We start from the raw sequence: 13475 nt of genomic DNA on the forward strand, positions 1-13475 counted from the left end.
GACATAGGGTCCATCCATGGATAATTGAAGTATTTTAGAGAGCTCTTAACCATCATCCATGCATTTGTAAAAAGAGGACAAAATATTTTCTGCAGTTCCATGACCCATAAATTGGGAGGTAAGATACTTAGTGAAAACGTTATTATCAATTCCTTACCATAATGTCCATCTGCTTAGATTGTAGAGACTGATTTAACGTCTCATCAAAGAGTACAGTGTAGCAATCAACATTCTTCACCTCATTTATAAGAATCCCTTTGAAGTATAGTGCCAATCCAAAAGGAGCCCAAATAGGCTCACTTTGTGGCACTACAAAAAAAATGTCTCGCTATACAGCTATCAGCAAACATTTTGGAGAACAATTTACTAATCTCTTCACAGGAGTTACATAAATAATTACTAGTGATGCACTTCAGACTGCAGAGAATTTCAGCATCAAGCACATTCCTTTTGACCAGATAAGAAGACAATGTTACCTCGGCCACTAAAGTTTCTGTTTCACTTGGGGCACACGATGTTGAAGGAGTATTTACACCAGATGAATTAGATGTTGATGTCTTTGGAAAAAGAGAACTCAGGGCATGAGACTGCTTTTTTGTTTTATCTTTCTTTCATGTGTGATTTCAGAGCAGATTCTTCCATTTTTGCGATATCGATCTCCTTCATGCATAATCGGCACTTGGCTCTGAACTTCTTTTCGGGCATCGGTAAAATCCATTCTTTATAAGCTTGATTATCCATCCATTGAGGATTAAAATAGCACTTCCCAGGCATAACTAGTCTAAACTACATAACACAAATACGACGCCGTGCCTTTGCAAATACGCTTTACAATAAAGTTTTGAAATGACGCAAACGTAAGGACAAGTGCGGATGGTAAAACGGCAAATTTATTGAAAACTACAAGGTACATATTGTTACGAAATTCGAGAGTATTCCAGTTTCGATAAGAAAAATGAAGATCTAAGCATATGCGACAGAAGATGAAGTGGAGTCTCGCCCCGGACGCATTGATTGTCTGCTGTGCTCCGCGCGCTTGGCAGACACCAAGACGCTAGGCCCGGTTAGAAACGGTGGCGTTAAAAACCACGTGAGAGAGATTGGGAACAAAACAGAAAGAACGAGAAAGATCCGCAGGTGTTTTATAAAAAAGGGCCGCGGCAGTATTGGACAAATTCAAGGACCTATCAAGTTTTTCAAGGACCTAAGACGTTTTTCAAGCACTTTCAAGGACCTAAATTTAGCAAAAAAAAATTCAAGGACTCTCAAGGACCGTGGGAACCCTGTATGACAGTTAGTTTTCGCTTTTCCGAGCCATTCATGTTAGCACAAACAAGAACTGTTATTCTTACTTTGGAGACTTTCCCATTAGTGCATTTTTCTCCTTTAAATTTTAACGTCTGATTGGAAATCAATTTGTAAAATAGTCCAGCTTCGTCAGGATTAAAAATGTCTTTCTCTTCTTAATTCTGTATAATATTCGGCCACACTTCAGTTTTCCACATCCGTTGCATCAACACTCGCTTCTTCTCCAATAATCTTTCCTGAAGAAATATTTTTTTTTTTTTTAAAATCTATCCAGCTATCCATTGGAGCACACAAAATCCTTTTCCTCTAATTTTTCAGCAAACTCATTCGCTTTAATTTGATGCCTAGATCCGGTCACAGGAAGATTTCTATCTCGCTGAGTGCTGAACCATTTTAACAAAGCTTCTTGCTCCACGCAGTTTCTTCGACGAAACCATATTTTTGTCGTATGCGGCTAGAATTGCACTTCGATTTTCCAACCGTTCGAAACTGTAGATTTTGACAAGGTAAATTCCTTACACAGAGCCGATTTATTGGTTCCATGTTCAATACGCCTTACAATTTTGACTTTGTCCTATTTCGAAAACGCTTTTCTCTTTAGAGAATTTGCCCTTTTCCCTGCTTTTGAAATAAAAATCTTGTTTCAAATAAATAATGTAAGAATGTGAAGAGAGCAGCTGTTGAAGGAGCTAAATTGTTCCCCTTCATGATTGTCAAGGGAGGGGTGATTTGTAAAGAATATGGTTTGAACAGAAAAGAAAATTCCATAAATGCGATTTTCCCTTATGTCGACTCTTGGGCACCTCCACTCGTCGCGGATTTATTAAACAACTGTTTCACCACCTTATCTAGTAACCCTCACTGAGAGGCAACCCTATGCTCGCCTCAATATGGCACTCGCAAAAATTGTAAATGAATCTTCGCTCTCATGGATATTTTTAAAAAATTGCTTGTTTTAAAGTTGCTTGTTGAATTAAGTGATTGTGAATTAGTTTTAAACGAGGATAAAAAGATTTTATCCTCCTTTAAAACTAGAAAAATTCAAATAACGAGAAAAAATACTTCGTCCTTCAATAAAGAAAGAGGTAGAAAAAATCTGCCGAAATATCGTATAACGACAATACATACACACAATTATTTCAGTTAATTTCAAAAATATTTCGGTTAAAATAAATATTTAAATAGAAACTATTCCTGTAAATTAAATAAAAATTTGGAGTAATAAAATATTTATATCTTCAGAATAATCAATTTCTTTTGAATACCTTAATTACGTTTTAAAAAATTACCTCCAATAAAAATCATCGCATTATTAAGTGTTCATATTTTTAGCCTTTATTATTTTTTTAAAAAAAAGTATCACACATTTTTTTACGCAGAATGAAAAATCAATTATTTTCATTTCCTTCATTTCTACCAGGTTTTTTCAATTATTTCTATTTTAGAAAAAATATGTATCTTTCTTCAAAATGCTTACAATATTTAAAAAAAAAATTAAAAAAACATAACATATATTTTATACTGAACAACTTTTGATTGAAAATATTTTCTTCATCTTCTTCAAAATGCTTACAATATTTAAAAAAAAAAAAAAATAAATAAAAAAAACATAACATATATTTTATACTGAACAACTTTTGATTGAAAATATTTTCTTCAAAATGCTTACAATATTTAAAAAAAAAATTAAAAAAAACATAACGTATATTTTATACTGAACAACTTTTGATTGAAAATATTTTCTTCATAAGAGAGTCTTTAAAAAAATAGAAAATTTTTATTAAATTTGTTCAAATATTTTCCAGAAAATGAGTACTATTATAAAAATAAGGGGAAGAATATTTTTGAATAAAGCCATGATATAAAGAAACAAATTTATTACATATTCACTACTATTTCGTATAGTTAATTTATCTTCTATAACATCAAATCATAATTATTAAAACTTAAAATTGCGGCAGCTGAACTTCTAATGTATCTTAAATTTGTCATAGAAAAATCCAATATTTTCCTATACTCTTGCTTCTACCACTGTTATTTGCGCATATCTGAAATTATTCACCCGCTTTTTATTTGCTTTCAAATTAATGTTATCATATATTTAGCTATGAAATTATCCTTTCATGCTATGATTCATTAATTTCATAACTTATCCATCTTGTACCTTTTTATTCATAATTTTATAACAACTTTAGCTTATTCGATTCTGTAACTCAACAATTGGTTCATTTATTAAAAAAAAAAATTCAATTTACAGGGTGGCCACTCAAATCAGATTTCAAATTTCCCTGATTTTTCCAGGTTTTCCAGTTAAAAATCTTAAAATTTCCAGGTTTTTGTTTCTTTTTTCTTGTAAAGTGTAGGATGTGTACAAGAAAAGTGTCAGTATTATAAAATATTTTATTCAAAATATTATTTTTTTAAAATATCATCTTGAAAAAAATATTTTATTTTGACAATTTGGCAAGATTTTTTATATAATTTTTAATGTTTTGGTACAAAATTTTGAATCAAAAATCATTAATGCAACAATTGTAAAGATTTGTTGACAAACATTGCGGTTAGCGATTGTAAAAAAATGTGATTGGTTGGTTTGCTGAGAAAAAAATAATTCATAGATTTCTTTGTATGGGAGTAGAAAAGCTATCAGAAAAAGGGTGCAATATAAAGTCTATTATTATTAAATTATAATCAACTAATTTTTGGAGAATTTTATAAAGTTAAAAATACAAAATCATTTTGTCAAAATAGAAAAAAAAATTACCACCAAAGCATCGGAACAAACTTGAGCCATAAATGGATTCAGCCCAAGTACAGAATTTAAAAACAGAAGCAAATTTCCTAATCCCTTTTTCTACCTCCACCAGAATCTTTCCTAAATTGCACAGTCCCATAGCGGTCAAAGGTTTCTACATTCGTTTAGTAACCGTGGCAGAATTTTATGTGGCATTCAAGTTTAACAGAGCTGTAATGGAGCAAATTTTGATGCAAGCAAAGTATCGCTAAGTTGATGATATTTCAACTGTTTGGCGATACATTTCCGTTTAAAAAAGGTGGGTATAATGGATGAAATAATTTAAATTAAGAAAATTAGTAAATAATTTAAATTGGTGAAATTAAAAAAATTATCAAAGAAAAAATTTCCAGCTTTTCTTTCAAATTCCCTGATTTTTCCAGGTTTTTATCCAAATTTCCCTGATATTTCCAGGTTTTTTCCAGTATGAAAAAAATTCCCTGATAATTCCAGGTTTTCCAGGTGGATGGCCACCCTGATTTATTTTATACAAATTTTTTATTCAATTTGTGCGCTTCTAATAAAGATAAAAATACTATGAAAACAGGGTGCGTAGCCAAATTATTCAACAAAAAATAAGCACATTTTAAACACTTTTCAAGCACTCAAATATTATATTTAAGCACTTCAAAAAAATATCAGGGTTGGAAAGTTTTTGACAATTGACGGTTTTATCTTGTTTTAACTGTCGTGTAAAAAAAAAAAACCTTTTGGCATTGTTTTTTTACAATTGTCAAAAGTCATGAAATTTTGAATCAGGTAAAACGAATGGCGTTTTCATACGCTACGGACTGAAAATAAGCCGAAATAGATTGGGGTTGAATTAATTGTGAAAACGGTAAATAGAACAATCTGAATTGTATCTTTTTGCATAATTTGAAGCGAAAATCAACGTTGTAAAGGAAAAAATCTCACTTTGAAAAAGGGAAAATTAAGCACTTTTTAAAAACACCCAATGAAAAAAGTACCTTTACGGGCTTTTAAAAATCAAAAATAAGCCCCTTTAAAAAACTCTAAGGAGGATCAAAAATGAGACACAGATAAACTTTTTTGTTATTATTTTTGAAGTATTCATTCGTCTCTAAAATTTTAAAAGAATTTTTTAGTTGCTCGAATCATATAATAGTCTCTTTTGTAACAACTTGTTTTTTTGATTATTTATTTTTGCTTACACAATTGCTTTTATGGTTTGTAATTTCTTTAAAACTTCAAACATTGATTCTTAGATTGCCATGCATTCTGTGTGTCTGAAAGCTGTATGACCTAATTTTTTTTCTGTCCCTTGCAAAATGGTAATAATTGTTTATTTGGTAAACTTTTGGTACTTTCTTATTTGGTACTTTTGTTGTGATAACTGATCGTAAGAGTCTTGTTTTATTATCACAACATCGATTAATTGTTTTAGAGAAAAGTGCAAGTTCTCAGCCTTTCAGCCCGATTGCTTTAAAACTACTTTCTTTATTTAAAGTAAATTATTAAATATAAAAATTGTTAAGAATCTCTTATTTGACTCAATACCTTGTCATACATTATGTCTATCCTGAATCAGGAATAAATAAACAGATGGTCTTTAAATTGCTATATAGTTATGATATGAGAATGTCAAAGCAGAAGCCTACTGTTTAAATTAGACAAGCATTATTTTACATATCATAAAAAGTTTTTTCTATCAAAATTGTGTTCACCTAATAAATATACTTTAACTGCTGCACAATTTTAACCCTTGACGACCAAAGTTGTGGAATTGGCTAACACGCATAAAGGAATTTATTGTTTGGGACATAACATTTACAAAAAAGTGTCAAAGCTAAGTACGATTGTTTAGACGTAAATATTATTGGCACAAAAACTGCAAATGGGAATCATTACATCAAATTTAATCATAGATATCAGTCTCAAAAAAAGAATAAATTAAGGTATAAAGCTAACAGCAACAATTTCCACATCATTACACACATACAAAAAGAAAATGCTTGAAACTCATGATTTGTGCAGTTACTTAAATTAATGGATTTAAAAACTAATTAAAAAGGTACAAAAGCCTGCTGCATTATCAAATATTGCATCCACATACTTGGTAAAGACACCATAAATTATTTGAAATAAATTTATAAAAATAATTAAAAAGCTATATCTTACTCACAGAAGAGAAAAAAAAAATTCAGATATAAAACAAACTAAATCTTTTAAGAAACGAAACAAGAATTATAAAACAAGTTTAAAACTAAAAAGGAAACAAAAAACTAAGAAATAAAAATGTGTTTCAGAAAGTCTGATTATAAAGAGGCTGATAATATGCAAAAACTTATGAAGCAGCAAAATTTATTCACACCTCATGTTCACTCATGTGTTTTTTTAAATCGTATGTTCCAAGTGAAACATGTGAGAAATAGTGTTCGAAGATTTTCGCGAGAAATCTTGGCGAATTTCAAAATACGGTGCCAAAGAGGTGCCCGGGAGTCGACAATGTGGAAAGTCGCGTCTGGGAATGGCCGAAAAACGTGACTCCCCTGGGGCTAGTAAGCTTTTCTAAATCCATGCCCCCACCAGAAACTCGGCGATGTTGACGTAATCATAATCATAATAAATTACAACGTTTGTTACAATTTCGATGCTTTTTTCTCTCTCTTTTAGATACAAAATATAAAAGTCTTGAAGTGTTGTATAGTGTTCAAGTCACTGGTCTGAGTATGATAAAATTTAAGCAGAATTTGTGAAAGAATTGTAAATAAATCCATTTATTCTTTAATGTGCTTACTGATTTTTATTTTACGTTGTCTTGTATGAAATGTTACACATATATGAAGTATAGAGATAGTGTTTTTGATACTCAACCTTCAAAGAAATTTCGGAAATGTGTACTTAGGCGTGCATTACTCGCATCTTGAAAAAAACCGGATCTTATTCAATCTCCAATATTAGCATGTATTTTCACTTGCCAGATACAAAGAATGGACACCAAAACCGTTTTTTTTACATAGATTGGAATTTGATGATGAAGATTGGTATCAAATTTTAAAAAACATAGCAAACGAGCAGCTAAAAAGGGTGGTTTTTTCCAGAGCTCCCACACTTTTAATCATGAAAAACAGAATTTATACAAAATAATTACAAAATCAAAGACAATCAATAAATACAATAATTCAAAGACAAAATGCTTTCAAAACAATCTAAACACAAGTAATTCAAAAGAAAGTAAAATATACAAAATGATTTTAAAAAAAAAACCACTACCATAAATAAAGATTTAAAAAAAAAAAATTATACAAAAGCATCCAGCTTGAAGATGTAGGGATGGGGTTAAGTGGTGTTCGTGCATTTGTTTGAGTTTCAATTTAAATTCGTCTGTGGTATTTGGTAAATTTATGAGGAATTTGAACCAGACAGCCCTATGCGTCGGACCCTCGCAACGATTTCCGCCGATTCTCAAGTAGGCAGCTAGCCCCTCATCGCCGTCTTGATATCCTCCAATTTCCTGAGATTTTTTTCTCACAATCTCAGGATTGAATGTTGATTGTGTTGAACTACATCTGAATGAAATGTCGTGTTTGTGGCAGGGCCGAAGGGTTTTGCTTCCAGTAGATACATGCGACTCCTGCGATCAAAATCATCTAAATTTTCTTTTTCCTTTTTAAATTGCATTTTTACTATCTTTAAATGTATTTTAATTTTTAAAAAAAAAACTACTTAATTTTTTTATAAACATAATATTTTCACTGTGAATAAATGTGTTATTTTTCAAAAACTACTTTTATTCTGAATCAGGATTTTCTCTCCAGTATGAACACCTCTGTGTAAAACTTTCATTACATATACTATAAGAAAAGGTGGTCTAACAAGTATGAACACGACTGTGCTCAGTTAGATAGCTACTCCGAGAAAAGCTCTTATTACATATATTACAGGAGAAAGGTTTTTCACCAGTATGAACACGTCTGTGTACACTTAGATACCAATTGCGTGAAAAGTTACTATTGCATATACTACAGGAAAAAGCTTTTTCACCAGTATGAACATGACTGTGCTGAGTCAGGTGACTCCTCTGTGCAAAAATCTTATTACACACATAACAAGAACAAAGTTTTTCACAAATATGAGTGAGACAATTTTTACTTAGTTTTCCCTTCATTGAAAAACTCTTATTAAAAACCTAAAATTCTACAAGAATAAGGTTTCTCACCAGAATAAACCCGACTGTGCCAAGTCAGATGAGTTCTCTGAACAAAAGTCTTACTGCACATGTTACATGAATAAGGTTTCTCACCTGTATGAGTCAAGTAAGTAGTCCCTTCCGTGAAAAACTCTTATGACACAAACTACAAGAAAAAGGTTTCTCACCAGTATGAACACTGCTGTGAACAGTCAGGCTACACTTCTTCGTAAAACGTTTATTACAAATGCTACAAGAAAAAGGTGTCTCTCCAGTATGAACAGGTAAGTGATAACTTAAACTATCTTTTGTGAGAAACTCTTATTACATATACCACAAGAATAAGGTTTCTTGCCAGAATGAACAGGTAAGTGCTTACTTAAGTTATCCTTTTTTATGAAACTCTTGTTATGCATACTACTACAAGAATAATGTTTTTCATCAGTCGGAACATTAAGCTTGAGTAAGCGGCTGATAATAGAGGCACTCATACCGACACTCTCTTTAACTGTGTGTAACTAAGACTCTATTATGCCTAGTCAAAATAGATTTTTAAAAAGCTACAATAAAAATTTAACCATAATATTTGAGTGATAGAACTAACTGATGGATACAAAAGGCTCAAAGCTAAGGCAACCGACATGTCTAAGTTATTTTCATAACAAAATTATGCAATGTTATTAATGAATGAATATTAAGGAAACGTACTAGTCCTACTAAGTAATGAAAATTTCTTTCTTCAACTATTCTTTGTGGCAGTAGAAACAAGTTTTAAGATGTTAGATACTATTTTCGGAGCTATTATTCAAGGTTATCTTCAAGACTCACGAAATGTAGATCAAAGTATCCAATTTTAAATAGCAGATCCGAGGAAAAAGATTGAAAAATATGCAGTTTCACACAACTTATTGCAAAATTTAGTTTAAGTAAAAAAAATTTTTTTTTTAATAACCATTAGAAATCAAATTTCATATTATATCAACAGATACAAGTCTCATGGAATTTCACACTGTGTGTATGGTTACAGTTAAAATAGTCTAAAATGGATTATCAAATAGAGTTATGAGAAATGGAAGTCTTTGGTGCAAGTGAAAATTTTCATCTAATCGCTGTAGAAGTTTTTATCAATTATAGACTAAATATAATAAGTAATTAAACCAAATATTAAAATTAAAAAAAAGAGAACAAGGTGAACTGCACAAATAAAAAATTACACATGATAAACAGATTATTTATTTGATGTAGAAAAAATTTGAAGCAAATATTTCTATTATAGCTATATAGGTATATAAGTTAATTTTGGGATAACAAGATATGTAAAAATCCAGCGTCATTTAATTGTTTGGGACAGTGAAATTAATGAACAAAACAGAGGGATAAAAAAAAAGCAGAGACACAAAAAAGAAGAAAATTCACACGAGCACCTATATTTTTATATGTGAATGAATATGAATAGCAAAATATTAAGCATCAATAAAGTAGCAACTTAAAGTATTTATTTATCAAAAAAAAAAAAAAAAAAAAAAAAATTTACGAATTTCACAAATTTAAAAACCATGGAAAAAAATATAAAATAAACATGCTTTTGCTTATAGCTCTTTTTATACAACTTTTTAATTATGGGATTTTCATATTATATCCAGGCTTTTTCAGCAGCTCTAGTAATATCATAATCTTACTATATATAAAATTCTAATGATGGTGTCGCAGTTTTCCATTGTTGTCGGTGCATTTTTATTGGCCAGAAAATCACGTGGTAGGATCCAGTTTTCCCTCATTCATTTCCATATTGTTTTGGTTGTCATCAGCACAAAATTAACAATAGTCGTAAAGGTATTGTTTTTCTTTAAATATTTTTGTATCCCTAATTTAAACTTATTTTCCAGTACTGCTACTATTAGCAAGAGTATTAAATTATGGTTGTGAGCTCATCAAATTTGTTTGAACAATACAATGCTATAAGAATATAAATGTCATTTTAAAAAATGATTACTTCGAAAAATCACTTCCGTTCACCAAGAGATCTAATATTTGGGTGAAGTAATATTTGAGAGTAATATTTAGACGTGGGAAGTAGAGGCACAAGAGTAAGTAAACAGAATTCCTTTTAGTACATATATGTTAAGTGAATAGTTTTAACTTTAGTAGAAAAATTGTTTTCTGCCAAGAAAAGACAATTATTGCGAAGCAATAATCGGGGTTGGTGAGCGGCAGCGAACAGGGGGCTCAGCCCCCTAGTTTTAATATTTAAGTGATCAAATAAATGTAAACAAAACAAATTTTCAGAAAGTCATGATAAACAAGCATTTCATTAATAATCCTTAAAAATAGCACTACCTAAAGTATTTAATCATAAAAACTATATTTATATTAGATTCACAAGGTCAAGTAAAAACTAATTTTACAGTGCAATAAACTTAAGAAATATAGTTTTGAAAAATTAAAATGATATTACAGATATTAGTAATAGTCTACAACAGATGAGTACTTTTTTGTTTTTACTACATTATATTTACTGAAACAAGGTTGTAAGTTGTTTCTCCCCTTAGGAAAAAATGCAATCTGATAGATCTCTTGCTTTTTTTTTTTTGGAGTTTTTGGTTTTTTCAAGGTTTAATTGTATTTTTTAAAACTTAATTGAGTTTATTGTTTTTCGTAATTTAACTATGATTTGATAACTATTGTTTTATGGTTAATTGTAACCATATTTTAGAACACCATGATTCATTTAGAATAATTTAATTAACTGATTTCGTTATTGTTATTTTTGCTTACAATAAAAACTTGTTATTGTTATGAGCTATTTGCTTTAGTTATTAGTTGACACCTATGGAAACTATATTTTTAAGTTAGGTTGGACTCTACAAATATTTTTAATGACAGTACTAATATGATTAAATTACCAACATGGGATTTGCGTATTCTGTTTTTAAAATATGAAAATCTACTAAATTTTTATGTGATGAAAAAAATTGTTTTTTTTTTATATGAAAGGCATTAATTTTCAAACTAATTTTTAACCAGAAAAATATACTCATGCAATGGCCCTTTACGTTGCTTTTTCAACTGTGAAATTGTGTCTTATGTTATGTAAAGATAAAGAGAGCTTCTAGAATAAGCTCTAGCATCTCAATAACAAAAAGTTTATCAGAACAAGAATTCAAGAAAGAGTATTTCAGCAATTAATAGGTGAAATTGTGTCTCATGTTATGTATAGGGAAAGAGAGCTTCTATAATAAGTTCTAGTATCTCAATAACAAAAACTACATCAGAACAAGAATTCCGGAAAGAGTATTTAAGCAATTAATAGGTGAAATTGTTTCACATAAAGGGAAAGAGGGCTTCTATAATAAGTTCTAGTATCTCAATAACAAAAACTACATCAGAACAATAATTCTGGAAAGAGTATTTAAGCAATTAATAGGTGAAATTGTGTTTCATATAAAGGGAAAGAGATTCTATAAAAAGCTCTAGTATCTCAATTAACAAAAAAAAATACAGAATAAGAATTCTAGAAAGAGAATTTCAGCAATTAATAGGTGCAAGGAGCTATATTTTAAAATATAGTTTGAAACTATAGGTAACCAGACTCACAGGCTATAGTCCATTCCACCTTAAGTTGGCACTGCAGGGAAGGGTAGGAAATGTAATACTCCACATTTGAAAAGTAGTTCTTTATTTTGGAATTAATTACAGTTTAAATGCGCGTACAAATATAAATAAATATTGTATAGTAAAAAAAGTTTATATTGAAACATGCATTAGAAGTTTTTCATGCTTAAATGTATTTAACTTACGTATACCTTCTTAGTGAAGCGAATGTACAAAGAAGAAGGAGGTGTTTTAATTTGGCGCTGGATTAGTTTTCAAAGCCAAGGAATTGGCGCGTTAGCTATGTTTTTACACTGGTCAGCCAGCTCTTTCCATTCTCCTTGCCTTTGCTTAAGTGTCCTATCTCTTGTGCAGTTCTTATTTCACTTTCTTTTTGTATTTGATTATTTAATTTTCTAAATATTAACATCATGTGTACAATATTTAATGAAAAATTTTTCTCCTTCAGAATGAATGAAAAAAAACAAAAAAACAAATACACAGGTGAATATTATTAAACTGATGACAATTGAGCATATTTGCTGTGTAGCTAATTCAACATGTGATTTAATTATTATTTTTTTAAGACAAAAGAAAAAATTTTTTTTCGCTTTATTCAATCTCTGTATAAAGATTCAAATTTTGTGTCTTTTGCGCCATGTGTAGCTCTGAAGAACAATTCGCTTTTTATAGGAACTTTAATAATGTGATGGCGGAAATTTAAGATTCTTAGTTTGTTTAATTAAAGGGACTTTTAAATATTATCTGAAATACAAATTCCATAATATAAGTGTGCAAATCCATTAGTTATAAACTAATAAAATGTATAAGAATTGAAATAATTTAAAAAAAGACACAAAATTTGAATCATTAATTTCTTTTAAATATCGAAGGGTTAATTTAAACCAATCAATATTTTAATTATAATTTTTGAAATACAAAGCCAAAAAAGCGGAGAAATTCTTTTACTTATGTAGAAAATATTAAGATATTTCAGTATCTGACAAAATATTTCGAGACTAACTAATTCTACTATACTTAAATAACTAATTATACGGATTTTTCTCTTAAACCTCCTTTCACCCGCAAAGATCCTGAAAAGTAAAGGAAGGTTCTAATATTTTAAAATATGTATTTTCTTTTGAAGAAATGCGCCTAACCACCCAAGTAGAATTTCTCCTGATGAGAAATTGTGGATTGAATTCAATTCAGGGCTACTTCACAAAGAGTTTGCAAAAGGAACTGTCAACTGTTAAAATATTAGATGAATAACATGATAAGCACCAGGATCCTGTTGAGTCTAAGAGATGAACATAAAACACGTATTTATGCTCATATATGCATTTCCTTTTTTTTACTTCGATTTCAGCAAAAAATAATTTTTGTAAATATATATTTTTTTCTTAAAATTAGTTTTGTTTAATTAAAAAATCATAATAATAAGAAAAAAAGAACAGTAAATATTATAAAACATAAGTATGATCTTTTTCCTGATCAATAATTTCCTGTACTGCTGATTTTTCCTTCCCCATCAAAACACCAATGTGGGGTAAATTAATGTACATTAATCTTCAAAATATAAGCATATAAAATAGATTTCAGCAAAAAATATATACATTTATATTTCTGTTG

General features: G+C 29.7%; 1 protein-coding gene across 6 annotated transcripts in view; it reads right to left on the reverse strand.

Annotated features, from left to right (window-relative positions):
* LOC107453045 (uncharacterized) overlaps nt 1-13475 on the reverse strand; it is a 29592-nt gene that overhangs the window by 5586 nt on the left and 10531 nt on the right. Inside the window, exon 1 of one of the 6 annotated variants that reach the window (XM_087152458.1) lies at nt 8961-9311. The exons of the other annotated variants lie outside the window; for them this stretch is intronic. The gene's annotated coding sequence lies outside the window, so the exon portion shown is untranslated. Of the gene's footprint in view, nt 1-8960; nt 9312-13475 lie in introns of those variants that run through there. 6 annotated transcript variants of the gene reach the window in all.

The sequence above is a fragment of the Parasteatoda tepidariorum genome, chromosome 9, assembly GCF_982258835.1.
Source record: "Parasteatoda tepidariorum strain Cologne lab strain chromosome 9, Ptep-v5.0, whole genome shotgun sequence".
Lineage (NCBI taxonomy): Eukaryota > Metazoa > Arthropoda > Arachnida > Araneae > Theridiidae > Parasteatoda > Parasteatoda tepidariorum.